This window comes from Alligator mississippiensis, chromosome 9, assembly GCF_030867095.1.
Source record: "Alligator mississippiensis isolate rAllMis1 chromosome 9, rAllMis1, whole genome shotgun sequence".
Lineage (NCBI taxonomy): Eukaryota > Metazoa > Chordata > Crocodylia > Alligatoridae > Alligator > Alligator mississippiensis.
The window spans coordinates 48,307,334-48,333,823 of NC_081832.1; the positions used below are offsets into that span (position 1 = coordinate 48,307,334).

At 42.4% G+C, this 26,490-nt stretch overlaps 1 protein-coding gene across 1 annotated transcript in view; it reads right to left on the reverse strand.

Moving 5' to 3' along the window:
* GABRP (gamma-aminobutyric acid type A receptor subunit pi) overlaps positions 1 to 15,298 on the reverse strand; it is a 39,897-nt gene extending 24,599 nt beyond the window's left edge. Inside the window, exon 1 of the mRNA XM_006269701.3 lies at positions 15,090 to 15,298. The gene's annotated coding sequence lies outside the window, so the exon portion shown is untranslated. The remainder of the gene's footprint in view (positions 1 to 15,089) is intronic.
* Between the last annotated feature and the right edge of the window lie 11,192 nt (positions 15,299 to 26,490).

Here is a 26,490-nt window from a genome sequence, read left to right on the forward strand (position 1 = left end):
TTACACAGGTCTGTGCTTGTCTGAAAATGAACCCTGTGGTGATTGACTGGCTTTCCTCTGACTACACGGTTCTCTGTAGCCCATCTTATGTTCACTGAATAAAACAGTGGATCAATTAACCAGCTTTTCTAAAGCATAGAGATGGTTAAGTGCCACATTCAAAAGCATTCTTTCTAATAAGACTCAACTACAAGAGTTAGCTGATCTGTAGGACAACATACTGTTTACTAAGCCATTCTAATTACTTGGCCAAAAAAAAAAAAAAAAGAGCTGTAACCTCAGCATTGTACATTTACATCTTGTAACTATTCAGAAAAAAATGAGCAAGTGTGTCCAAGATGAAATCAAATGCAAGTGTGTCCAAGATGCTACAAATTTTACCTGTATATCTATGTTGGCTACATACCTATGTTGGGGTGTGAAAGGATCAACCCCCACTCACCCCTACCCTGCACCCAGTTATGCTGACAGATGGCTTTGGTTGGCTTGGCCTCTGTCATTCAAGGAGATAGTGAAATGAAACCAGCAGAAACCCCCCCAGACTCTACCACCAAAGAACAAAATGCAAGTGTAGAGATTTTGCTTCTTTCTCATGAAATGGGCTGAGTGGTATCCACTTGAAGATGGCGGGTTGTGACGTTAAAAAGAAGCATAGGAAAACTAGGGAAATATACAATTAAAAATACAGGCCTTATGCACTTACTGTTGTTGAAGTAAAAAACAAAAGAATTGTTTGGATGGGAAATAAATGGCCCATAGCAGTGGGATAAGAGTATTCTTTTCACCTTCATAGGCCACTCAGCTCTTTACATAAAGTGCTCTTAAAGCTGGATCTGAGTTCAGAATTTCTCAAATCAATAAGCTAGATGCTGTATGTAGTGGATATAATTAGCATGTACTCAGCAAATAGGAGCCAAGGGAAATGGCTTGCTAGTCTTTTGTCATTCCTTTCTGTGGCTGCTTGAGGTTACCTGGTAAGTACTTTAGCTTAGGTACCAAAATATGAGGACATTCTAGTGGGAGAATAAAAAGGATGTGAATGAAATGACTTAAAAATGAAATATGCTCTAATAACTCCAGTTCTCTGTGTAAAATGTGATTTCCTGAATAAGCTACTGCCTTTTTAGCAACCTGCATTGGACATGTCACTCAGGTGCTTTCCACAGTTATGTAGCAGCCCACCTCCCAAATATAACTTCATAGGCCCAGGAAGGGCTGTTTAAGAACTCACAGGAATGCTATACAGTAATTTAGGATGAGAAGTGAAGAAACTACATCCAGCTGAAATTAAAGAGAAACTTTTAGGGAGGCAGATTACAGTTGTTCAAGTTGGCACTGGGCCAGGATACAAGATCAACAACCTTTTGTTGTGTAAAGCCCCAAGAAATTGTTCATGTCCTGTTGTCAAGAACATTTTCTTATCTGATCTGAAAGATGTTATCTAGAGTTGAACATTGCTTATAAATGTCATGATGAGAGCATCACCCACTGCATCACCCCTATTTGTTTTTTGGTGACACAGATTTCCCATCCAAGTTTTCACCCCCTAGCTTTGCTTAGTTACAAAATCTGAAAATGTCACAGCTTGTGATTGCTGACTGAAGGCTTACTCAAAGTCTACAGGTTACTGTGGGCATAAAATTATACTTGGCTCATTTTGTTCTTTGGACAAACCAGTTCTCAAAGAGCTTGAAGGATTACCACAGTTTGAAGTTGTTTTGGATTTGGACAATGAGCCTACCTTAAAAGATTTGCAGAAAGCCATTAAATCTATTTCTGGGAACAAGGTATCTGGCAATGACTGTCAGTGACTACTTGCCTGCTGAAATCTACAGATGTGTTAATGACTAATTACTTTGAAAGCTCCATGAAGCTATAGTGCTCTGTTGGAAAGAGGAAATGGCACCGTAACATTTCAGAGATACTCAATTTGTACGATTATACAAAAAACAAGGGGGATAATAGAAGCAACTATGACAACTATAGATGTATCTTCCTCTTGAATGTTGTCACTTGCATTATGCTCCCTAGGATGAAATCTCTAGGTCAAAGAAAGAAAGAAATATATCCTAAAAGTCAACACAGTTTTTGCTCAGGATGCTCCACCACTGATACGATATTTTTGGTCAAGCAACTGCAAGAGAAGTGTAGAGAAAAATGAATACCACTGTACATAGCCTTCAATGATCTGACAAAGACCTTTGATACATTTTTACTATTCCAAAGAAACTGGTTGTCTCTGAAACTATTTGAACATCACTGCACATTTAACAGTGTTAATATTGTGTGGCACCCTGCATTACCCTTAAAATAATCTGGTAGCGCTCCAGGGTGCTGATTGAGCACCTTAATTGAGCACATTGATTGAGAATCACTACCCTGTTAATTCATTGTAACTCACTGTAGTTTGATCCTTTGACTATACCCTAGGATAGATAAATAGTCAAGTTAACGCTGTATTCTATAAAAGAAATTCAGTACCACCTAGGACTTTCTGGATGCTGGACAATACCACCTAGGATTTTTTGGGTATTCAGAGAGTAGCCTCTGTGTTAATCTCAAAAAAACAAGGAGTTAAATGTATAAAACAATAAAGATCGTTTATTCAGAGTGCTTTCTTAGTCTACTGATCTGCTGTTATCTCCTGCAATCCCCAGGCCAATGTAACAACTTATACATAACACTTTTTAAAGCTATCCACACATCTTCCCCCTTTACAAGTAATGTATCCCCATGTAATACTAACATTGGAAGCTTAGTTCAACCTATTGTTAAAGCACATTTTAACAGGTCTCTGTTCATCTGTGTGTTGGCTTTTTAGCTCTAAGTGATCTCAGTTTCTCTGCATTCTCAATCCTTATTGGTTCAGTTCTTGTTTGGTTTCCTTGTTCAGATATATCTACTTCTGTGCCATTTTCAGCCTCCTCTGTTGTTTCGTGTTGCTTTGTTGTTAGCTCTGTTTCCCTTGGTGAATCTCATGATGCTGCTTCTTTTCTCCCTTTTATAAGCTGCAAGTCTGTTCCTTCTTAATACCTGTCTTTCCATTGTGACTACTTGATAGGATCTGGGAGCTACTTGATGGGAAACTATTGTTTTTTGTTATCCATCTGAAATAAGCACCATATCTTTCTTGTGCAGTTCTAGTAACTCTCTGGAACCCCTGTCACAGTACCATTTTTGTTTGAGTTTCTCGAATTTTTTTAATGTTTTCACGTTTTGCTTTTCATTCTGATGAGCATCATCCACAAGATTTGGCAGCTTGGTTTTGAGTTTCCCACTAAAAAGCATTTCTGCTGGGGACAATCTATGTTTCATGGGTGTTGCCCTGCAATTTAAGAGTGACAGGTAAACATTGGTGTGTAGAACTGTAGATTTTTTCAAAAATTTCTTCGCTATTTTTACTCCATTTTCCACCAGATAATTGGATTGTGGGTATTTAGGACCTGAAGTGTTGTGATGGAATCCATATTTGGTTTTAAACCCTTTAAAATCAACACAGTTGAATTGAGGTCTGTTGTCTAGTTGAATTGTGGTCTGTTGTCTATTCTCACAATCTGTGGAATCCAATGTCTAGCAAACATCTATTTGATGTGCGTTATGATATGGTTTGCTGTTGTGCTTTTGAGCAATGCGATTTCAGGATAGTGAGAATAATAATCCAGTACTAATACATAATTTTTCCCTGCATGCATGAATAAATTAATGCCCACTTGATACCATGGAGCTACAGGTGCCTTCATGACCATCATGGGCTCTTTTCTTTGTGCAGATCCATACTTTAGGTATGTTTCATAGTTGTTAGGGGCTGGAATTATACAAGCCCTTACAGCATCTTTTATGTCATTATTTATGTTGGGCCAATATAGAACACCCCTTGCTCTCCTTTTGCATTTTTCACGGTCTAGATGCCCCTCATGTAATCTGTTTAACATGGCCTTCTTTAGTATTGCTGGAACAACAAGTCACGAGCCTTTGAACAAAATGCCATCCAGTACTGACAACTCTTCCTTGAACTGAGAGTAGGAGCTAGGTGTATGTTTTCCAGGCCAACCAGCACAAATAGCTGTTATCACTTTTGCAATGTAGTATCCTGAGCAGTAGCTTCTGCAATTAGTGCCCACATTTTATCTGTGGCAGGAATCACTCTTTTAATTAGATTAACATATAATATGTCTGAATCTAGAATTCTGTCATTTTTCATTGTGTCATATGCTCTGGATAATGTATCTGCAATAAGTAGATGTTTTCTTGGTGTGTACTGCATGTCTAGATCATACATTTGAAGTTGCAAGAAAAGTTTCTGTAATCTGGGTAGCATGTCTATACCCCCTTTTTTTTTCTATAGTTACCAAAGGTTTATGATCAGTTCCAGCTATCACAGGCTTTCCATAGATGTACATATGAAATTTCTTACAGCCATATATCAGAGCTAAACTTTCTTTCTCATACTCTGACTTAGAGAGTTCCCTAGATGCATATGCCACTAGTCTCCAGTTATCCCCATGCTTTTGAAGAAAAGCTGCTCCAATGCCTTCTTTAGAAACATCTGTTGACAATTTAATGGGTCTTTTAGGGTTATAGTATTTTAGTAGTGGAGCTTTCATTATTTTTTCCTTCAAGTTTTTAAATTCAGCTTTATGTTCATGATTCCATATCCACTGAGTTTTCTTTCGTACAAGTATCTAAAGTGTTTGGTCTGCTCTGCTAAATTAGGTAGATATTTCCCAACAAAATTTATCATTCCTAGTAATCTCTGCACTTCTTTCTTATCTGTAGGGGGTGGCATGTTTGTAATGGCTTTAACCCTTGCAGGATCGATTTGCACCCCTTTCTCAGAGAGCCTTTCTCGCAGATATATTATTTCTTTGACCCTGATTTTGCATTTTTGTTTGTTCAGTTTCAAACCTGCTCTGTGAGCTCTTTCAAGTGCCTTTCTTAGCCTCAAGTCATATTCTTCCATTATATTTCCCCAAACTAATACATCATCAGTATAAAACATAGTTCCATTAAAACCTTCAAAAATTTGTTGCACCTTTCTGTGAAATACTTCAGATGCAGAACAGAGTCCAAAAGGAAGCCTATGAAAGCAATACCTTCTGAAGGATGTATTGAAGGCACATCATCTAGTGCTATTCTTTTCTAGGGGAACTTGCCAAAATCCAGTAGAGGCATCCAAAGTCAAGAAATATTTAGCTTCTGCCATGTTGCCAAAAACCTCTCCTCTGGTAGGAATGGGAAAATGCTCCTTTTTGATGTATCTGTTCATTTGCTTAGGATCCAGACACAATCTCAAGGATCCATCTTTTTTTGATCAATTAATTTTTTTCTATTATGACCAAGAAGTTGGTTACTCTACTTTGTCTATTATATCCACGTTAACTGATCTATCTAATTCCTTTTTCAGTTTATCCCTTAGTACAAGGGGAACATTTCTTGGAGCATGTATGGTGGGAGTATTTGGTTCTCTTAATTCTATCTTGTACTCAGTTGACAGTTTCCCTATGCCTTGAAACACATCATAAACCTCTTATTCTGTGTTCTTGCTTTCGAGTCCCTTAGTGGCATCCAGTCTCTTAATCAAATCTAGAATTTTACATGTTCACAACCAAATAATTGGCAGTAGCTTTCCTGGGACTGTTACAAACTGAACTTCTATTATATTACCCTTGTGTCTAGCATTCAGTGCACAAACACCCTTGGTTGCAATCATGTTCCCATTATATGCTATAAATTACATTTTCTTATTTTCATAGTAGTTTAAATTTTTTAGTTTAGTTTTAATTTTTAAAATAATGTATTATGATATTACATTGACCTGTGCCCCTGTATCTAATTTAAAAATGATCATTAATCCATTGGTGTCCGGGGTGACTGTCTAATCCTCAGAAGAATTAATTTATTTTAGCATTGTGCCAGTGAAGAATACTTCCTCTTCCGTGTTGTATGTAGCATTCACCTGCTGTTTCTTGTGTGGTGTATCCTGCTCCTTTCTACAAACTCTTGCAAAGTGATTGAATCTTTTGTATTTGTTGCAGTGCTTACCAAATGCATGCGCATTACATGGATTTGTGGCAACCCTCACAGCAACTGCAGCTGACTATTGTTTCTTCAAGTAGTTCTCTTTGGCCTCTGCTTGCCTGCTTCCTAGTGAGGGCCTCCTTTCTGTATTGTTTGTGTGTTGCCTTAGGTTTATGCATTTGTAATACTGTTTAGTTCAGCTTGTTCTGCTTTTTCCTCCAGCTTCTGCAGCCTGGCATTTCTCTCAGCCTCTTGGCACATTCTAACTGCCTTTTCCAAATTAAGCTCAGGATCCTCTAGCAGACTTTTCCTGGGGCTTGAATCCCTTATACCTAATACTATTTGGTAGGGGTATGTGAAGCGGGCCTTATTGAATTCCGATTCGAATTCGGCCCAAATCAGGGACAGTGATTTGATTCATTGATTCAGATCACTGTCCCTGATTCAATTCGGCTGAATCCAAATCTAAAGATTCGATGCTGATTCAGAGAATCAGCAATTTAGACATAGACACAGCTTTAAGTGTTTTTTCTACATACCTTGAGGTACCAGCATGGCTTGCAAAGTATGGGGGAGTGGAGGAGGGCCCTCCACGTGCTCGGTGGTGAACCCAGAAGTGGACCAGAAGTACTTCCGGTCCACTTCTGGGTTCACCAGAGAGCATGTCCGGAGGACCCCTGCACCCCCCCAGCTCAGCAGTTGGCCAAAGGGGGACCCCAGCTGCCCCCCAGACCCAGGAGGCACCAGTTGCCAAGCTGGGAGGGCACGGGGGGGGGGGCGGGGAACAGTGTGCTCCCTGGCAAACCTGGAAGTGGATCAGAAGTCCTTCTGGTCTGCTGCCAAGTGCACTGGGGAGCCCCCCACAATCCTGTGGGATGCTCCATGTGGTCCAGCATCAAAGCATTCATGAGCTGCCTAGTACCTTGAGGTATGTAGAAAAAACATTTAAAGCTGTGTCTATGTCCGAATCTCCAAATCTTTCTGAATCTCTCCGAATTGATTTGAAGGGTTCTGATTCAATTCAGAGAGAATAAAGGGTCCTCTGATTTGATTCAGATTTGGAGATTTTGCCATCGAATCGGGCTGAATCTCCGCTGAATCAAATCAGCGACCGAAGTGTCGCACAGCTCTACTATTTGTTCTCTGATCATGGATTCTTTTAGGTCTCCAAAGTTACATGTCTGGCTCAGCAGTCTGAGATCTTTGACAAACTCTTCTATTGTCTCACATTTTTTATGCTGTCTCATGTGGAAATTATACCGTTCAAAGGTTTCATTTTGTTTGGGTATACAATATTCCTCAAACATTTTTATTATTATGCCATAGCTTTGCTGTTCTGCTTCTGACAGTTGTAGGCAATTTTAAAGAGACAGAGCTTCTGGGGCTGCTGTTTTTTAAAAAAATAGCTACCTTGAGTGGATAGTCCTTCTCTGTAGCTCCACTGGCTGTCATATATATTGTGAAGCTCTGCTTAAATTTCTTCCAGTTTTCTGCTGCGTTGCTGGATAGCTTTAACCTCTCTGGAATTCTGAGATGCTCCATTTTTCTGTCTTTCTTCACACCCTACTCCTGGTACCATGTATTATTCTCAAAAGATCAAGGAGTTAAATTTATAAAATGATAACGCTTGTTTTTTCAGAAAGTCTTCTTCACCTACTGAGCCATTGTTCCCTCCTGCAATCCCTGGGCCAGTGTAACAACTTATACATAACCCTCTTAAAGGTAACCACACCACATCCCTGTCTCCGTTAAATGATTACTGTCATACTCCTAAATTATCCTGAAGTTAAAATAAACACAGGAAATTACACATGAAGTCTGTGATGAAAAGATGGAAAGGGGGAGAATAGAATCATAAAATCAAGTATTCTACACTTCACTAAGATGTGGGCCTACTTTTGATCTCAAACAAGTTTTACAATGCAACTCCCTATGCTTCAGTGGAGTTAACTCTTGACTTATAATAGCACAATTAAAAGTTGTCTAGTACTTAGTCTTGACCTCAGATATATGGAGAAAGGGGAATGCCAGCACTATGTGATATTAGTTTAAACACAGGAGTTCCAGCAGATCAATACACACAATTGCCATTCTGTTTCTGTATTCCAAGAGCTATAATTAAAGATTAAAAACTGAAGCTGTAAAGTAGTGTGGTGAAATATGATGTTTAGGATTATATAATGTTTGTTTCTCTAACCAGTAAAAAATTGTAGTTGATTGCAAAAAAAATAAGTTCAGCACTATTTATTTTGGATTTTTTATAGTGTTGGTAAAAATACAGAAAATGCAGAACTACTACAATAGTTTCAATGGTGGAGAAATGATTTCTAACTCCAGAGTTATTCAGAAAAAAATTATATTACTTAGACATTCACAGTGATAATTAAGATATTTAAAGTTTAATAACTTGCCCTCCCTATGGATTGCTAAGTTATACAAATGGCAAATACTACAGAAATACATGCTGGGCCACAATACCAATTGTAGGATAAAATTGATGCACATCTATGTTACTCCACTGCGATTAACACTATACTGATTTACACCAGCTGAAGATCTGGCCAAATATTCATATACACTATAAATCATCCTCTGCTGCCTCAACTCTAACATATGTGCCTTTAACTTTGGAATTTTGAGAGGGTAACAAATGCAAAAGTAGGAAAATAATTGGTGCCATCACAATTTTGTTTATATGTAATAAAATGTTAGTAACAAAAATACATATCATCAGCCCATGAGGCCTGATTCTTATTAACAAAAGGCTCCTTTATAAGTATGAATAACTGACTCCCACTTTCAGGTCCCTTTACACTGTCTGAGTAGTACAAATGAGATTCATGTTCATTATTTTCTTTCTGACATTAAAAGAGGTGGATAAGGTTATCCAATGAATATAGTAGGATAAGATTGCTCTGTGAAGTCATTCATATTGGAAATATCATTATCCTACAAGATTGTAGTATGTCTTAACTTTGGTAATATAAACTTGCAGTGTTAACACATCTACAATATACAGGAAGTCAATGAGAATGAGGAGGATTGTTAAATTGCCTTGTCATCACTAGGATTTTACTATGCGTTTGGCATCTTATGGTAGCTGATACAAGGTAAGAACACACTTTTTGTCTCAGCATGGATGCATAAAAGTTATGGATCATGAGTGGCAGGTGGGAAGGCAGGTTATGATCTCCAAAGTAACAATCCATAAAGAACTTGGTAAATCAGAGGTTAATGGGAAGAGCAGTTCAGCTGACAGTTAATGGGGATGAATATTGCTGTTATGTAACATATGCAGAAAAGCACTGGACAATTTAGATTTCTTCCTTTTTCCAACTGCCCCTTTTGGAGGGGAGTACATGAAACGCCTCCAGCCTCCTCCTGCTGACAGCCATAGTCCATCCTTCATTTTCAGCCTCCTTTCCAAAAGGTCATGCTCACTCTCTCTTTCATGTACATGACTAAGGGAGCAAGGCCAGTGCTCTCCACCACATGCCATTTGCTCATGATGGGAGCAGGGTACAATGTTTGTGTTACAATTCACATGCTTTTTGAGAGAACTGGTAATCAATTGTCCTTTACCCTCCAAAATTTATTATATGAATGCCATGCCGCAGTTGGGAAGTTCAGGCCCTAAGGCTGTCCGTTAGTCATATTATTTTGCCTAGAATAACAGGGCTGGGCATACTTTTCCATATTTTTTCCTCTTAAGACGAACCAAAGCTTATGGTATTTAGGTATGGCTTGATACTCTTGGTCATTCACTATTGCTTGTAAGTGTGCAGATGAAACTGACTTCCCAAATAATTAACACTACAGTAAATTGGAAGGATGCACTGAAGACAGATATTATATCCCATTTTTACAGTGCAGTGAAACTACAGGCAGTAAAAAGGACATAAACGTGCTCTCCCTCGTTTGAGTAGAAAAGTGTGACGTATTTGACCAATTGTGCAAACATCAAAGATACATACACCGATAACATGCCATTTACTGTGCTTCACACAATGAATACTATGAAGCTATAAGGTCAGATTTTGTTATGGCTGCATTGGTGCAACCTCAAGGGCTTCAGTACAGTTGCTTGGATAGAACAGAACAAAATTTGGTTTGAGTGGGACAGAAAGAGCACTGCAAGAGAGGTTCATTTTACAGCCAGCATTCACACATGTAAAATGAAGGCTGACATGTAAACAGGTAACATTTTATTTAAGATTTAAGATTTGTCACTGATTTCTGCACAAAATGAAGACTTTTATTACTGGCTTAGGCACAGTCAGATCCAGTCTATGTCCTAGGCAAAGACTCGTAAGGTATTTCTCCAGTCAGGTTGCTTTTAGTGTCAACATTTGCCCCTGTGAATGCTGCTGCTGAAGGCACAAATAGCACAAATGACTGTGTGGCATTTGCATGTCAGGTGTCCTATGTAGACTCAGCAGCTCACAGGACCAATCTCTCACTCGAGTCTGGAGTCTTAGAAATAAATCTTATCCTGACCAAGAATAGGACTGCTGGAAATTGTACAAAGAAGCCTATTTTCGTGATAACTCCATCTCACATGTGAAGAGGTTTAGGTGGTTTGGATGAACCTCAAGTGCACTTCAGCTTTTGCAGTATGTATAGTCCTGAAATGGTGATTGAGTTTGTAGTAATTTGTGACCTCTCTTCTGAAGACATTATCTGGGTGTCATTTCAACCTCCTCAAATTGGGTGATATTGATAGAGAGGCAAGAATTTTTGGGGTGATATTTTTTGGACAAAATTGGGATAAAATATGACAAGCTTTCCAATGCAGCATTCTAAATTTATCCCAACTATGCAATTGGTCCAATAAAAGCTATCACCCCCCAAAAATCCTTGTCTCTTTCATAATTCCTGGACCATCATGGCTATGTTACTTTAACACTACTGTGGTATTGACAGGAAAGAATGTAGAGCCAGAGATTCTGTTCATTAGCAGATCTTTTCTAAAGAGATGGTACTTGGAGTACCTCCTGTCCTACCCTAGAATTCACGAGAGTCATGGATAATTGCATTGACCTGTGCCAGCTTTTGTGAAACTGGCTTTGTGGAATTATCATTGTCAACTCATGTCAGTATTTTTTCATCCAGAAGAGGAAGTTAAGTGATTCAAGCCAGAGAGCCCATCCTTTTTTGCACAAAGCCTACATTTTAAACAGGTCCCTCTGATTATAAAAGAAAACTACATTGGAACATGGGATCTGGGTGGGGAGGCGACATTTTTGTTAGCAAAGGCTTATGGAATGCATTGTCCTCTTTACAGCCAATTGGGGAAGAAGCCAGGTGTTGTAAGACTATATTTACCTTTAGAGCTGTCTGAATAACTGATTTTTAGTTCACTGATCAAACAGAACAACATTTACAAAAATCTTCTGATTTTCTCACCGAAATAAGTAGCATGGGAAAAATCATTTTGTATCATTTATAGGCATTTCATTTTTTTAGAAGTAAAGTAGGTAAATTGCAGACAGAAGTAATTTTGTAATACAAATTAAAATAATAATTTCTAAATATTTCAACAGTTCAATTTTTACACACCAGTTTTAGTTTTGGCTGAAACAATTCTATTAATTCACTGTATTTTTCAGTTGACCTGAATATGTATTTTTCATCAAAGTTTTGCTCCAAAATATTTCACTCTGATTACTCAAGGGCATGCAAATCCAATTTGATATACTGGCTGTGTTGTGATAGCAGACATATAAAAGTTATGTTCAGCAAAGCAGATTTGTGTAAAAAAAATTATACAATATGATTATTATTGAAGTACAAGTACTCTAATTTTCCTGGCTAGTAATATATATCCTTCTCTTCCCTGATGAAAAAAAAAAGTTTACATTTTGCAGAATTGGAGTTTTGAATTTTGGGGCCAATTTTGTCCATTTGCCTATAACTGTGGCCTGTAAAACCTAGCGGCTAATTTTCTCCACAAGTGAAGGCGTAACTAGTCAGTATTGCAGTCTGGGCAGTACTGTGCACCCCTCACCCTATGCCTTACCTGTTCTGGCTCATGTCTCTGGTTCTTGGTCCAGATCCAGGGAAGGCAGAGAAGTGATGGAGGTGTGGAAGACCAGCCAGAGGTTCACTACTGTGTAGGGAGAAATGTCACCCCAGTTTTTTACCATTAAAAGGTGGCCAAAAAAAATGATGGCCAAAAATGGGGTGAGACCTCCCCCAAGCAGAAGTGAACCTCTGGCCACTCTACCACCACACATAGTTGCTGTTTTCCTTCTTTTCTTTCCTCCAGACAGCCACACTGCTGCTGCTGGAGCTAGAGCAAGGAAGGTATAGGGTTCAGAGGGATAGGGGCCAGGAGGGTGAAGCACCCCCTCCCAGCTCCTTTCTGGAGCCCCCTTTTAGGCAATACCTGGGGCTCACGCTGTGCTCACCCACCCATCATTACATTACCATCCATAACTATCAATTTAGAGTAACTTCAAGAAGGCAATAGGGCTAGCAACAGACATTCAGAAAGCCCAAGCCTGAATTGATGCCATCTCTGCAGGTTAGTCTAACCTGGCTAGGCTAAATCAGTTTTGTAACCAGACAGACATCCCAGAAATGCAGGCACATGCCTGCAGTGGCTCAGGCTAGAAGCTGGGGGGGACTAGAGCAGTCCTCCCTTCCTTCCACAGCTTGGAGTTGACAGGGGCATGGCCAGGCTCTGGCAGGACACTGGGATTAGGCCAGCAGGGAACTGATAACAGTGTTTATCACCCAATTAAGAAAACAACGGAGGGACAATACCAGCTACTTGTTGATTCTATCTGTTGATTCAACATGGACTATAGACAGCATGTGTTCTGCTGCCTAATACACAGATGCCTCCTCATTAAGGTGGAGGGGAGGGGGGAATTCCTGCTTAGCAGGGTGTGGTGAGGGGAAGGGGTGAAGCCCACAGTATCTGGAGCCCCAGCTAGGGAGCAGAGGGGAGGGGTCAGCCCTGCTGTGGAACAGAGAGCCCCACCCATCCCAGAGAGCATGTTGGGATGCTGGGGGTGTCTGGTTTATCTTAAACCAGCAAGGGGTCTGGGACAGACATTGCATAAATTGGTTTGAACTAAATCAGTTAAGTCTCATACTACATTCCACCAGGTTTATCTCAAACCAGTTTCAGCCATTCTCAAATTGGTTTATGTGCACTGAACGTCTGTTCTGTTACAGGTTTAAACCAGTTTCTGATCACTTAGACCGGTTTATGTATAATGTCTATCCCTAGCCCAGATGTCCACTGGCATGATGCCTGCATGGAAACAGACTTGTACAAATGAGTGATTGCACTCAAGCTTATCCTTGTAAAAGTCTTCATTAGTTAACATTGTATCTTTTCTGTGGGGTTAGTTGTGTTGCTGTGGACCAGAAAAATCAAGAGCATCTGTCAGCTTGTCAACACATCAGAGCTGTTGTTGGCTGTACTCCTTCCCAATACTTGTAAGGGGAAACCTAAAGTGCTTTAGGAGTGGGTGTAGGTCCTTGAGGAATGTGGTAGCATTTCTGGGAGCTGTGCTGTGACAGGTCTGGAGTGCAATTGGGTCATTTTATTTAAATTAATAGTAAATTTGTCAAAAACAGAGATTTGGGGGGGCGGTATATTTGAAATGCAAGTCAAATCTGGCAAATAATTTTGGCTGAGAAATGGAGGAAAAATCGTAAGAATCTCTGAAAAAATAATTTTTTCATTTTTAAGTGAAATATTTCATTTTGGAATGGCTGCAGTGTTTTGTTTAAACTTTTTTACTGTTACTTTTCAAAATGTATTTTTTTAATATAAATTTACCTACATTTAAAGGAGCGGGGAGAGAAAAAAAGCAAAAGAAGTTAAGTAACTTGAAAATGAAACATTCATTTAGGGTTGACCAAAATGACATTTTCATTTTTTTTCGTTTTGCTGAAAAGCCAGAAAAAGCGCCACCTTGGATCAACTTGATCCTTTTTTTTTTTTAAACTGATATTATGCTTTAGCCTCAAAGCCAAAAAAAACCCCATTATGTGGTTGTAGTAGAAGGAACAGACACTGCAGTCTGGAAGACAATGTCTTAATGTTCTGCTTGGGAGATGTACATATAGCAGGTGCAGGATTTTGAAGCTAAAGGCAAGTGCCAGCTTTATGGCAGCAGGCACAAACTTTTTGTTATGCATTTTGTTTTCATTAAGGCTAACAAGTAGCTTATCTCAAATCATGAACAATAAGTGAGAGACTCTCTGGCACTCCCAGGAGTCCTGTAAGAACTCAAGAAAACTTTTGTTCTTGCTAAAAATAGATTGTTTCAGTTGAAGCTGCTGTCATTACATCATATGAAAAATTACTTTTAAATTCCAAAAATAATTGGTGCAACTGAGGTGCACAGAGAACTTCCAGAGCACATAGTCACACTGAGCTCTAGCCAAGTCTACCAAAGTCTTAACCTCAGAGCCCCATCCTATACTGTTTGTATAAACCAGACTCCCACTGTCTTCAGTGGCAGTATGGGATCAACCAGGTTTGTGTAATTGATAAACAATGAATCCAAGGAATTCACAGCCCCTCTCAGCCAGTTTTAAAAATGAAAAGAAAACCCCAAAAAACCAACAACCCCAAAACACCTCTCCACAGAGAATAACTTAATAATATAAGACATAATTTTGGTCATTACTAGTGTAGCGAGCAATAGATACTTTTAAATCTTTGTCTTCCATAGCTATTCCTAGTTTACCTCAGTGTAACGAGAAGGCGAATCAGACCCGTAATTTAAATATAACATTAACCAGCTTGCTTAATTCTTCCCATTACAACAATAAAATTCAGGATCAACTCCACAGAAATCTAGCGATATTAGACTGATTTAAGACATGCGTATATACAATTAGAATTAGGCTTTCTATATATATATTAAATTAATCTCCCAATGAACTTACTAAAGATTCTAGAACATAAGCCTTGATCCTTCAAGTTGTGTACTTAAGATGGGAACCTGTGTCTGCTGAGGCCTATAGTTTACAGGATTAGGTGCTTAGATGCATGCAGAAAGACTTAAAATAGATTAAAATGAGGAGTTCCAAGATTTACTTACATGCAATAAATTCTTCCTCCAAAATGCCAAGCTTTGCTTCTGGTCAGTCAGTTCACTTATGCTGTTTGAACAAAAATAATATGTTTGTATCATATAAATTAGTGAGGGTATATATTTGCCACTCCAACCATCTATTTTCCCTGCTTTCCCTATACACTGGATTTCTTAACTTTTGTTCTAATATAACCCTGTCTGCAGTTTTAGTCTGTTGCAAACACAGGTCTAGCAAACTTGCTATCTGAGCTCACTCATGTTGTGCAACTGTTACAGAGGAGGGATTTCATTCATTCAGTAAACCAGTCCCCCTCACCAGCCCACTGCAGGTGGGGATCCAGGAGCAGGTGCAGACAGCTCACCTTCCCTCCCGTTGCAGACACACAGATAGCAGGTAAAGCACTGTATCCTTTCTCAGGCTTTTACTTGTAACCCTATACTTATGGTCCCTCCCACCTCAGCAGTTCTCCCATCTGATTCCTCTCCATTGTTTACACACATGCATTTTGGTGGAACAGCATTATTTTTGCCCATATCAGCTGAAATGCCTTCTCTGTCTTATTCAACATTTAACTTCCTTCTGGACATGAAATGAACAACCTCTAACACCATCTATATTATAGAAAGAATGGGACAGAAACTTTGTAAAATGTTACAATACCTGTATGTAAATCAAAGGTACAGCCTTACCTGGAATATTCTCTTTCAATTCTCTTTCAAACTGACCATGCTGACATAAAACCAGAAAGGGCTCAGACATGGGAAATAAAAAGGTTTTAATGTGGAAAAATGTCCACATGGGTAGAAACTGAAAAGCTTGGGATTATTTTACTTAGATAAGAAAGGACTCAGATGGGCATGGCATAAAATAGCCTTATAAAGAAGGTAAACCAGGAACTTATATTTTTCTTCTTGTGGTATAGAACAGAGGGACATTCAATACAATTTAAAGCAATTGCCAACGGGTGCTTTTCTTGCAACCAATACATTCAAAAGTAAACTATAGAAATTGTTTTCACAAAATAGCATTGAGGCCAAAAGCTTATCAGGAATAAAAAATGGTGATGGATTTTTGCGGGAAGCGTGAATATACATATTTACATTAAACATGAAGGGTTTCCCCCCCGCTAAAATGTAGCATCCCTGGTGGAATATAAACCCTCCTGCTATAGGCCAATAAGCCACCTCTGATGGATGGAGGTTAGGGAAATAACTTCTCTTTTGGGCAAGTTATTCCATAACTGTCCATTGTAGGGTTTCATGTACTTTTCCCTGCTGTGCTCAGTAATGGTAAGGAATGATGCCTATTTTTTTACTCTAAGTACTATACGTCCTATAGTGTCCTCTCTGACCTTTGGCACCCTACTGAGTCTTCATTTGGGAAGTACAAAGGAAGGTCTTCTTATGGTTTTGGATGGAGAATGAGATGAATAAGAAAATTAATTTTTCTCTGTCTTTGGAGCCCTCCCTGTCAGAGCCCCCTCTGTCCTGAACTGCCAACAAAGTACATCTTAATGGAAGGGGGAAAAGGCTTTGAGTGTCTTGAATAATATAGGAATATTACACCATTAAGGGAAGGCTTGAGCACCGTCAATGCACCAATGCACATACATGAAAAGTTAGTTTATGCCCCACGGAGTGTATTTCAGACATGATAGTTCATTTTACATACATAGCTATTGGTATTTCTACTTGGTAGTAGAGACTGAATTCTAATAAGTGCTGGCAAGGCCAGGCAGTATTCAGAAAGCTTCTCTAGGATACTGTTTATAAATATAATTATTACTTATAAATACAGTCTCACTTCTCCTTAGTGCTTACGAACCCCTCTTTTGCATCATATCTATGGTCTCTCACACCCTGCTTGGTGGCTTCCCTCTTTCTTTTGTCTTTATCTAGTAGCCAAAAGTTTTACCTGTATATCTTCCCCTTGATATCTGGATTTCTCCCTAGGTTTTCTCACTCCGGTTATCAGGCTGCTGCCGTCTGATTTTTGGTGCCACCATTCTAACCTTATGTCCATCCTTCCACTCTTGTATCTGAAGCATGCACTCTACAGTGAAATGATTACAAACCAAGAGCTTTTCATACATCTCCTCTCTCTAGCATGCACAGGGTGTATCTACATGTGCAATTAATGTGATTGAATATTCCAGCTCAATCTGAGCCAGAGTAAACTCATCCCAATGTCACTGTCTACACATGCATTTAAGCACAGTAATTTACTGTGCTGCTGGATACCAGTTGTATCTGATGGGACTGTCCAGCAACACAGTAAATAATCTACTGCATCCTAATTCCCATGCACATGTTGATGCAGCTGCTTTACTGAAGAGCACATTAGTCTGCAGCACAGTAAAGCATCTCATGTAGACATGCCCACAAAAACATGGATTCCTCTGCCTGCCACTGCCACTGCCTTTTTTTAGTTGCCTCCTCTATAGCGATCTCTTCTCCTTTATACTTAGATGCAATAGCTGATAAGCAGGGGTCCTGGTTTCCTCTGTTTAAAAATCACAAATTCTCTGTTAAAAAAAATGCAAATTCTCTGAATAAAACCCCTAAAATCCATGCTTTTTCTATGATTAAAGTGAAACACCACTATATGTATAGGTATCAATTGAACACAATGTTTTATTAATTATTTACAATTTAAAGCAATTTGGAGGCCTACCAGTGCCTCAATCACTATAATTAAATAAATTATAAATACCTATAAATCTTGTGCTTGATTTTGGGTTATTACGAAAAACCAGAGCTCACCCTACCCCCTTTGTTCACCAGGATGCAGGTCCAGCTGTGGCTGTCCTCCTCCTTGCTTTGTGGTAATGAGCAGCTTTGATATGCTGGTTCCCTGCCTATGCCATTGCCCCTTACTCCCAAACCACAGCCCCATGGCCCTGCTGATGCCCCTCACTCCTCACCCAAATCCCCCCTGACCCTGCTACTGCCTTTCACTCCTCACCCACAGCCCCTCTTGCCCCTGCTGGTGTCCCTCACTCTCCCCCACAACCCCCAGCCCCCCAGCTCTGCTACAGGCAGCCCCCAGCTGCCAGGGCTATGGGGCCAGGGACCTGGATCTGCAGCCCCCTGCCCCCTGCAGAAGCACCAGAGCCCTGGCTGCTGCCCGGGAGGTGGTGACTGCTGCAGCAGAGCAGAGCATGGATCCTGATTTTGCCTCTCCCATGGGTGGCACAGCCAGAGTGGAGCCTGTGGGGAGGGCAGATACGGGCTTACTGCTAAGGACTTGGTCTCTCTACCCTGCTGCCCTCCCCACAGGGTATCTACAACCCAGTGGGCGGAACCCAATGCACCAGGGCAGAGCAGGATGGAGTGGGGAAGTTTGTTGCTGCCATTAGAAGATCCATGCCACCCTGATGAGGTGTCCCCTGCCCACCTGGCAGCAGTGAGGGGCACAACTCCATGCCATCACCCCCACTGCTGCTGAGTGAGCAGAGGGTACCTTGCTATGGCAGTGTGGGGCTTCCAGCAGCATCGCCCAGCTTACCCACCCCACTCTGCCACACCGTGTCCAGCCCACGGGGCTGTAGAGGCCCTTGAGTGGCAGCAGCAGGGTGGAGAGCCCATAGCAGGCAGCCTGCACCCACCCTGCACACAGATCTGGGGGCATGTATTTCCCCATCCCCTCCCCAGGAGTGTGTGCAGTGGTGGGGAGCCAGCTCTGCCCCTGGCTCCACCCTCGAGACAAGCTGGCCATGATCCCATCCTGCTCCCCAACTGGGCCCTGCAGCCAGCCCAGGGCCCCAAGCCCTATGCACCCCCTGCCCCCGATTGGACAGCAGCCCCAGCCCTGCCCAATTCCATCCTTCCTTCACTATGGGGTCCTCAATTTCCACATACCTCCATGCCACCAGACTTACCTGTGGGGAACTACTCTCCAAGCTGCCTGGTTTCATAGTTTCATAGTAGGTAGAGTGAGAAGGGACCTGAACAGATCATCAAGTCTGACCCCCTGCCATGGGCAGGAAAAAATGCTGGGGTCAAACAACCCCTGCTTGGTGATTATTTAGCCTCCTATTGAAGACCCCCAGGGTAGGAGCAAGCACTACTTCTCTTGGAAGTTGGTTCCAGATCCTAGTTGCCCTGACCGTGAAGTAGCGCCTCCTGATGTCTAGCCTGAATCTACTCTCAGTCAACTTATGGCCATTATTCCTCGTTACTCCCGGTAGTGCTCGGGAGAACAGGGACTCTACCATAGCCTGCTGGTCCCCTTTGGCCAGTTTGTAGACGGCCACCAGATCCCCTCTCAGCCTTCTCTTGTGGAGACTGAACAGGTTCAAGTCCCATAGCCTCTGCTCGTAAGGCCTGCCTTGTTGCCTCCTGATCATGTGAGTGGCCCTCCTCTGGACCCTCTTGATGCTGTCCACATCCCTCCTGAAGTGTGGCACCCAGAACTGGACGCAGTATTCCAACTCCAGTACTCCAACTGTGGTGACCATGTGCATGTGTCAAGAGACCCCAAGAGACCTCAGGACTCATCAGATCTACTCATGCTCCACCTCCCCTACACCCCATCCAGACACCAATCATGATGTTGTTTGGGAACCAGTCTTTACCCAAGCTGAGTTCTGGGGTCTCTTGAAGGTAATCCTCTCCTGGATTTTCAGCAACAAGGCCTATTTCATGCCTCCTATGAAATTGGGTGTTGACAAAATAGCCTTGTGAAAATAATCCAAAGAAATGCATGAAATACTCATGCACCCTCGGTCAAGCTCTCCCAACAAGAACTCAAAATACAGCCCCTCTGGGTGCTCTAAAAATGGTAACAGAAAATGGAATGAAGTCCATAATCATAGTGCTTAGTAGGGCTGGACCCCTACTGGCTATCAAAGTCAGGGCTTCTGAGGTTTCTTGCTCTAGGACTTATGGCAAGACTTGTACCCTGCTCCTCCAGCACCAGGTACCACTCCTTGGCTTTACCTCTTGACCCCGGTTCCTGCCCCCCTGGTATAATTTCTCAATATTGGGCTGGCATGCCCACCCAGACCAGGCCTATCAACCCTCCCTTAGATATGTCTGGCTCTCCCAGTGCTTTACCCCTGCACTGGGCTCACTCTCCCAGCTCTTCAGCCTTCCTGACATATCCAGCAGCCGTTCCTTTTAAGCTCCTGACATGGTGCGTCTTTATGACATCATCCAGCATGCACCCTCCAAGCCAAAAGGAGCAAGAGATTATAAGTTGCCACATGGCTGCCTCCCGGAGTAGGCAGTGTACCTCCAGGTAAGTTTCCTAAGCACTCAGCCTGTGCTGGAGAGGAATCTATGTGACTGTGGCTTCCTGCCACAGTTACAGCTCTGTGGGCTGGTGTTTCACTGCTATGGGTGACTGGTACCTCCTGAGCCAAGGGGGCAAACGCCCCCCAGTGGCCAGTCAATGACCTGGGGGGGGGGTCCCCCATGGCCAATTGTATTAACCAGGGGGAGGGGTGCCTCTGCGGCTGATTGTGCCAACCCGGAAGCACGAGTGGGGCAGCCAGAAGTGCCAGTGGCGCTTCTCCTGGTGCCCCCACTCACCAACCAGGCTTTCTGCCTGCCAGGACACATTTTTTTGGATTGGCTGTCATTCCCATGTTCTTCAGCTCTTGTAACATCACAGTTAGGGCCTGTAAGTATTGATGCCAAGTCTTGGTAAGGATTACAATGTCATCTATGTATGCTGTGGCATAGGCTGTGTGTGGTGCCAAAAGAGTCCATCAACCAACCTGTGAAAGGTAGTGGCTGCCCCATGCAATCCAAATGGTATACACAGGAATTTGTAAAGTCCGCTGGCATTCTGAATGCCTTCTTGGAATGATTCTTAGGTGCTATAAGGATCTGCCAGTCTATTTTTGACATATCTAGTGTGGTAATGGGGCATTGGGCCACATGGGGCATAGGGAAAGTGTCAAAGGTCATTAGGGCATTTAACTTTCTGAAGTCGAAACAGAGTCACAGCAATCCATTTGACTTCATCACAGGTACAATTGGGCTTTTCCATGGGCTATGTGAGGGCCTGATGATACGTTGTTTGAGCATCTTAACTAACTCCTGTTGTACAGCATGATGCAGATGATGAGAAGCCGGACGCCAACGTTGTCGTACTACGTTTCAGTGTATGAATCTCATGTATTGTCCCTCTGGCCCAACTGAGATCATCTCTGAAGATCTCCTGAAAGGCCAAGACCAGATCCTTTATTTGTTTAAACTGTCTGGGGTTAGGTTTTCCCCTATCTGTTTATGTTAATATAACCTTGCCCCCTCTACTTTTGATAGAGTCGTTGGCCCCAAAACTTCTTGTTATTGAACTGGGTCAGCCATCCATCCTGCAGGCTCTTCTCATTCCCTCAATAAATTGACATAGATGATTCATAGATGTTTGGGTCAGAAGGGACCTTAGCAGATCATTGAGTCTGATTCCCTGCCCTGGGCAGGAAAGAGCACTAGGGTCAGATGACCCCAGCCAGGTGCATATCTAGCCTCCTCTTACAGACCCCTAAGGTAGGGAAAACCACTACCTCCCTGGGAAGACCATTCCAGGTTTTGACAACCCTTACCATAAAGAAGTTCTTCCTAATGTCTAACCTAAATCTGCTCTCTGTCAGTTTGTCACCACTGTTCCTAGTTACTCCAAGGGGTACCCTGGTAAACAGAGCATCTTCTATTCCTTGCTATCCCCCTCCCCCCTGGATGAATTTGTAGGCGGCCACAAGATCACCTCTCAGCCTTCTCTTGTGAAGGCTGAAGAGATCCAGGGGTCTCAGCTCTCTTTGTAGGATTTTGCCTGCAGGCCCCTAACCATATGAGTGGCCCTCCTCTGAACCCTCTTGAGGTTGTTCACATCCCTCTTGAAGTTTGGCATCCAAAACTGGATGTGGTACTCCAACTGCAGCCTGACCAATGCCGCATAAAAGGGAAGTATCACCTCTTTGGACCTGTTTGTCATGCACCTGCTAATGCATGAAAACATGCAGTTAGCTTTACTGATCACTTTATCACATTGACAACTCATGTTCATCTTGGAGTCAGCAATGACTCCAAGATCCCTTTCCACTGCTGTGCTGCTGAGAAGGTCCTCCCCTAGCCTATAAGTGTGCTGGTGATTTGTTCTTTCAAGGTGCAGCACCTTGTATTTGTCCTTATTGAATGGCATCCTATTCTGTTCTACCCATTTTTTCAACCTGTCCGGGTCCACCTGGATTCATGCCCTACCCTCTGGTGTGTTAATTCTACCCCATAATTTGGTATCATCTGTGAATTTGGACAGAGTGCTTTCCATGCCTCATCCAAGCCACTAATGAAGACATTGACAGCACCCATCCAAGGGCTGAACCTTGTAGGACCCCACTGCCCACATCTTTCTAGGTCAATATCGACTCATCCACCACCACTCTCTGGGTGCGACCCCTAAGCCAATATGCCACCCACCTGACTGTGTAATCATCTATGTCACAATCACCCAGTTTATCTATGAGAATGTAATGAGATACCATGTCAAAGGCCTTCTTAAAATCCAAGTGGATGACATCCACCTTGATTCCTGCGTCTAAGCATTTTGTGACCTGGTCATAAAAAGAAACAAGTTTAGTTATGCAGGCGCTACCTTCTATGAATCTGTATGGGTTGCCCTTTAGCATTACTTTCCCCACTGCACTCCCACAAATAGGATCCTTAAGTTTTTTTCTAAGGTTTTCCCAAGGATACAGGTGAGACAACAGGTCTATACTTACCCAGATGCTCCTTCCTCCCCTTCTTGAAAATAGGGACCACATTGGTCCACCCTTTTCCAGTCCTCTGGGACCTGACCTGAGCACCAAGAGTACTCAAACAGCTGTGCCAGTGGCTCTGCTATGACACTGGCCAATTCTTTCAGCACTCTTGGATGAAGATCATTCAGGCCTGCTGACTTAAACACATCCAGCCTCTCCAAATGTCTCTTCACTAAGTCAGTGCTAACAGTTGGTGGGATGATTTCCCTTTTATGCCTGTGTATGATCCAATTGAGAGAATTGTCCTGATCCAAGTTCAGGAATACAGAGGCAAAAAACTTATTGAAGAGCTTAGTTTTACCCTCCCTAACTGTCACTAATTGTCCTAGTTTGTCTTGTAGGGGGCCTATGCTACCCTATGCCTTCTTTTTGCTCTCTATATACCTGAAGAAGGACTTTTTGTAGTCTCTGATTTTTGTTGTCAGCCTAAATTCCATTTCTGCTTTGGCCTTTCTGACTTCCTCCCTGAAAGTACGGGCCAAGTAGGTATACTCTGCCTTGGTAGGTACCTCCTGCTTCCACAGCTTAGATGCCTCTTTTTTTTGCCTCTAGGCTTTCTTGGACTACCCTGTTCAGCCAAAAGGACTTCTTGGCCCCTTTGCCCCTTTTCCTGCACATGGTATATTTGTTTCTCCCTCCGGTGTGCAGGGTGGGAGACTTTATAATCTATAGGTCCTACTTGATGAAGAATTTTGAATGGACCTTGCCACTGCCTAGGATGCTAGCTAGTTGAAGTTGGTAACAGAACCAGTACCCTGTCACCCACATTGAACTCCCACATTTTTGCTTTGGTATTGTATGCTGCCTTTTTTCTTTCTTTGGCTTCTCGGAGGTTCTCTCCCATGACCCATTTGGTGGCCTGAAATTGTGTAGAGTTCCTAATGATAGGTCTCCGTCCCCACTGGCAGCTCTTTGGGTCTTTCCCATTCTTCCCTCAAGATGTAAATCAATGTCCATGGCATATGGCCATACACCAACTCAAATGGTGAGAAGTGTGCTGATTCTTGTTGGACATCATGAACTGCAAACAAGAGTGGTGTTAACAAGTCCTACTTCTAGGATTTGCTCTGTGTGCTACGCCGAAGCATTCATTTGATTGTACCATTTAGTCATTTTACCAGTCTGTTAGTTTGTGGATGATACATGGATGTGCGGAGATAACTAAATCCAGGGTACAGCACATGGCCTTTACTACCCCGGACATAAAAATCATCCCCTGGTCATAAAAATTTCCCACGGGATGCCCACCCCTGCAGTTGACTTGAGTAATTCCTCCATGATACTAGGGGCAGTAACAGTCCTAAGGGGAATGGCCTCAGGGTACCGTTTGGCCTAATCTATAATTACTAAAATATATGTGAGGGTCCCACAATATCAGGGGCAATATGTGAAAAGGGAACTTCTATCATCAGCATCACCTGCAAAGGGGCCCTAGGTGGCCTATCTTCACAGGTGTTCTGGCACAATGGGCACACTGTGCATCTCCATGCTACTTCCTCATAAAACCCAGGCAAAAAGAAGCTCCTAGTGATCTTAGCTGTGGTTTTATTTTTGTCCAAATGCCCTCACATTGGCATGGCATGGGTCAACTGCCACAATACCATGTGAAAAGGTACCTAGATGACTAGTTGGGTAGTCACCTCCCCCTCTCATCCTCCTTTTAACCTGATAAAGTAGCCCTTTTTTTTACCTCATAGTGGGGTTCACCCTCCGAGGAATTGCTTGCCACTTCTTCCTCAATGATCTTCCTCAGGTTGGCATCATCCCTCAGTGCTTGTTGGGACTGGGTGCTGCTCACGACTCTTTCTATGTCCAGGTCTCCCTCTCACTCTTCTTCATTTGGAACTTCATCTTTTCCCTAGTGTGCTTCATGAGATTGCAAGTGGTGATGCCCCACAAAATGTCTCTTGTTCTTTTCGGGAGCAAGTTACAACCTGCAGACCCAGTACTGTTTCATTTATAAAGTGCCTAACTATAATCCTAATCCACTATGCTTGAATCTATTTTGTCTATTATTTGTTGTATAGATTAGGCCAGTTGTATCAGTGACCTGTCAGAAAATCTTTCAAAGATTATTCCAGGTCAAACTTTACTTAGGGTATGGGCACACAAGCAAGTTGCCACTCTAGGAAAGTGGAGTAAGCTGTTTCTTTTGTGTCAACTTTTGCAAGCTGTCTTCATTCAGTCATAAGAGTAGTCACAAAAAGCAGCAAAGAGATGGAGGATCCATCCACTTTTTGCATTAACATTTTTGAGAGACTTGAATCATGTAAAATAGGATTATACTTAAGCGACTTAGGGCATTTTTACATGTGCTGTGGGACACGATGCTGGGTGCTTTAATTAGTGAGCTGTGCTAATTAAAAGCACTCATGTGTTACGTGTATAAATGTCCCCATGCATTCCCACACTGAAAAAATAGTGGTGGGCTGCTTTGAACTAAAGCTCCTTGAAAGTGTTTTATTTTGAAGTGCCCTGCTGCCATTTTTTCAGTGAGGAGATGTGTGGGGGTGCCAAAACACTTGACACAAAAGGCTGCTGGATGGTGTCAATTTCTGTGCTCCAGCAGGCTTGATTAATTGAGTCTGCTTTAACATGCTGGATTTCCAGTGCGTTGGAGCAGGCTCTGTGCGTGTATGTAGTAGGGCTGTGTAAAACAGCACCATTCTACTTCAACTTCCATTTCGACGTTTTGACAGAACATTGTCAAGGATGATTAGTCAAGGATGCACTGCAGAGTAGGAGTTTTGAAGGGATGGGAGCCCAAGAAGGGTGGCTGTGCCTTAAGGAAACGATCCTTCGGGCACAAAGCAAGATGATCCCCGAGCGAGGCAAAAGAGGGAAAGGGGCCAGGAGGCTTCCCTGGCTGACCACAGAAATCCAGGGCAGCCTAAGGGCCCAAAGGGGAGCACATAAAAAGTGGAAACAGGGAGAGATCACCAAAGACGAATATACCTCCTCTGCTTGTGCTTGTAGGGAGGCAGTTAGACGGGCCAAAGCTACCATGGAGCTGAGGATGGCAACCCAAGTAAAAGACAACAAGAAATTGTTTTTTAGATACATAGGGAGTAAAAGGAAGGCCCAGGGAGGAATAGGACTCCTACTAAATGGGCAGAAACAATTGGTGACAGACAGGGGGGACAAGGCTGAACTCCTCAACGAGTTCTTTGCCTCAGTGTTCCTGAGCGAGGGGCACGACAAGTCTCTCACTGGGGTTGTAGAGAGGCAGCAGCAAGGCGCCAGACTTCCATGCATAGACCCTGAGATGGTGCAGAGTCACTTGGAAGAACTGGATGCCTTTAAGTCAGCAGGCCTGGATGAGCTCCATCCGAGGGTGCTGAAGGCACTGGCCGACATCATTGCAGAGCCACTGGCGGGAATATTCGAACACTTGTGGCGCACGGGCAAGTCCTGGAGGACTGGAAAAGGGCCAACGTGGTCCCCATTTTCAAAAAGGGGAGGAAGGAGGACCCGGGCAACTATAGGCCAGTCAGTCTCACCTCCATCCTTGGCAAAGTCTTTGAAAAAATTATCAAGGCTCACATATGCAAGAGCCTGGCAGGACAAATTATGCTGAGGGGAAACCAGCACGGGTTCGTGGCAGGCAGATTGTGCCTGACCAATCTAGTCTCTTTTTATGA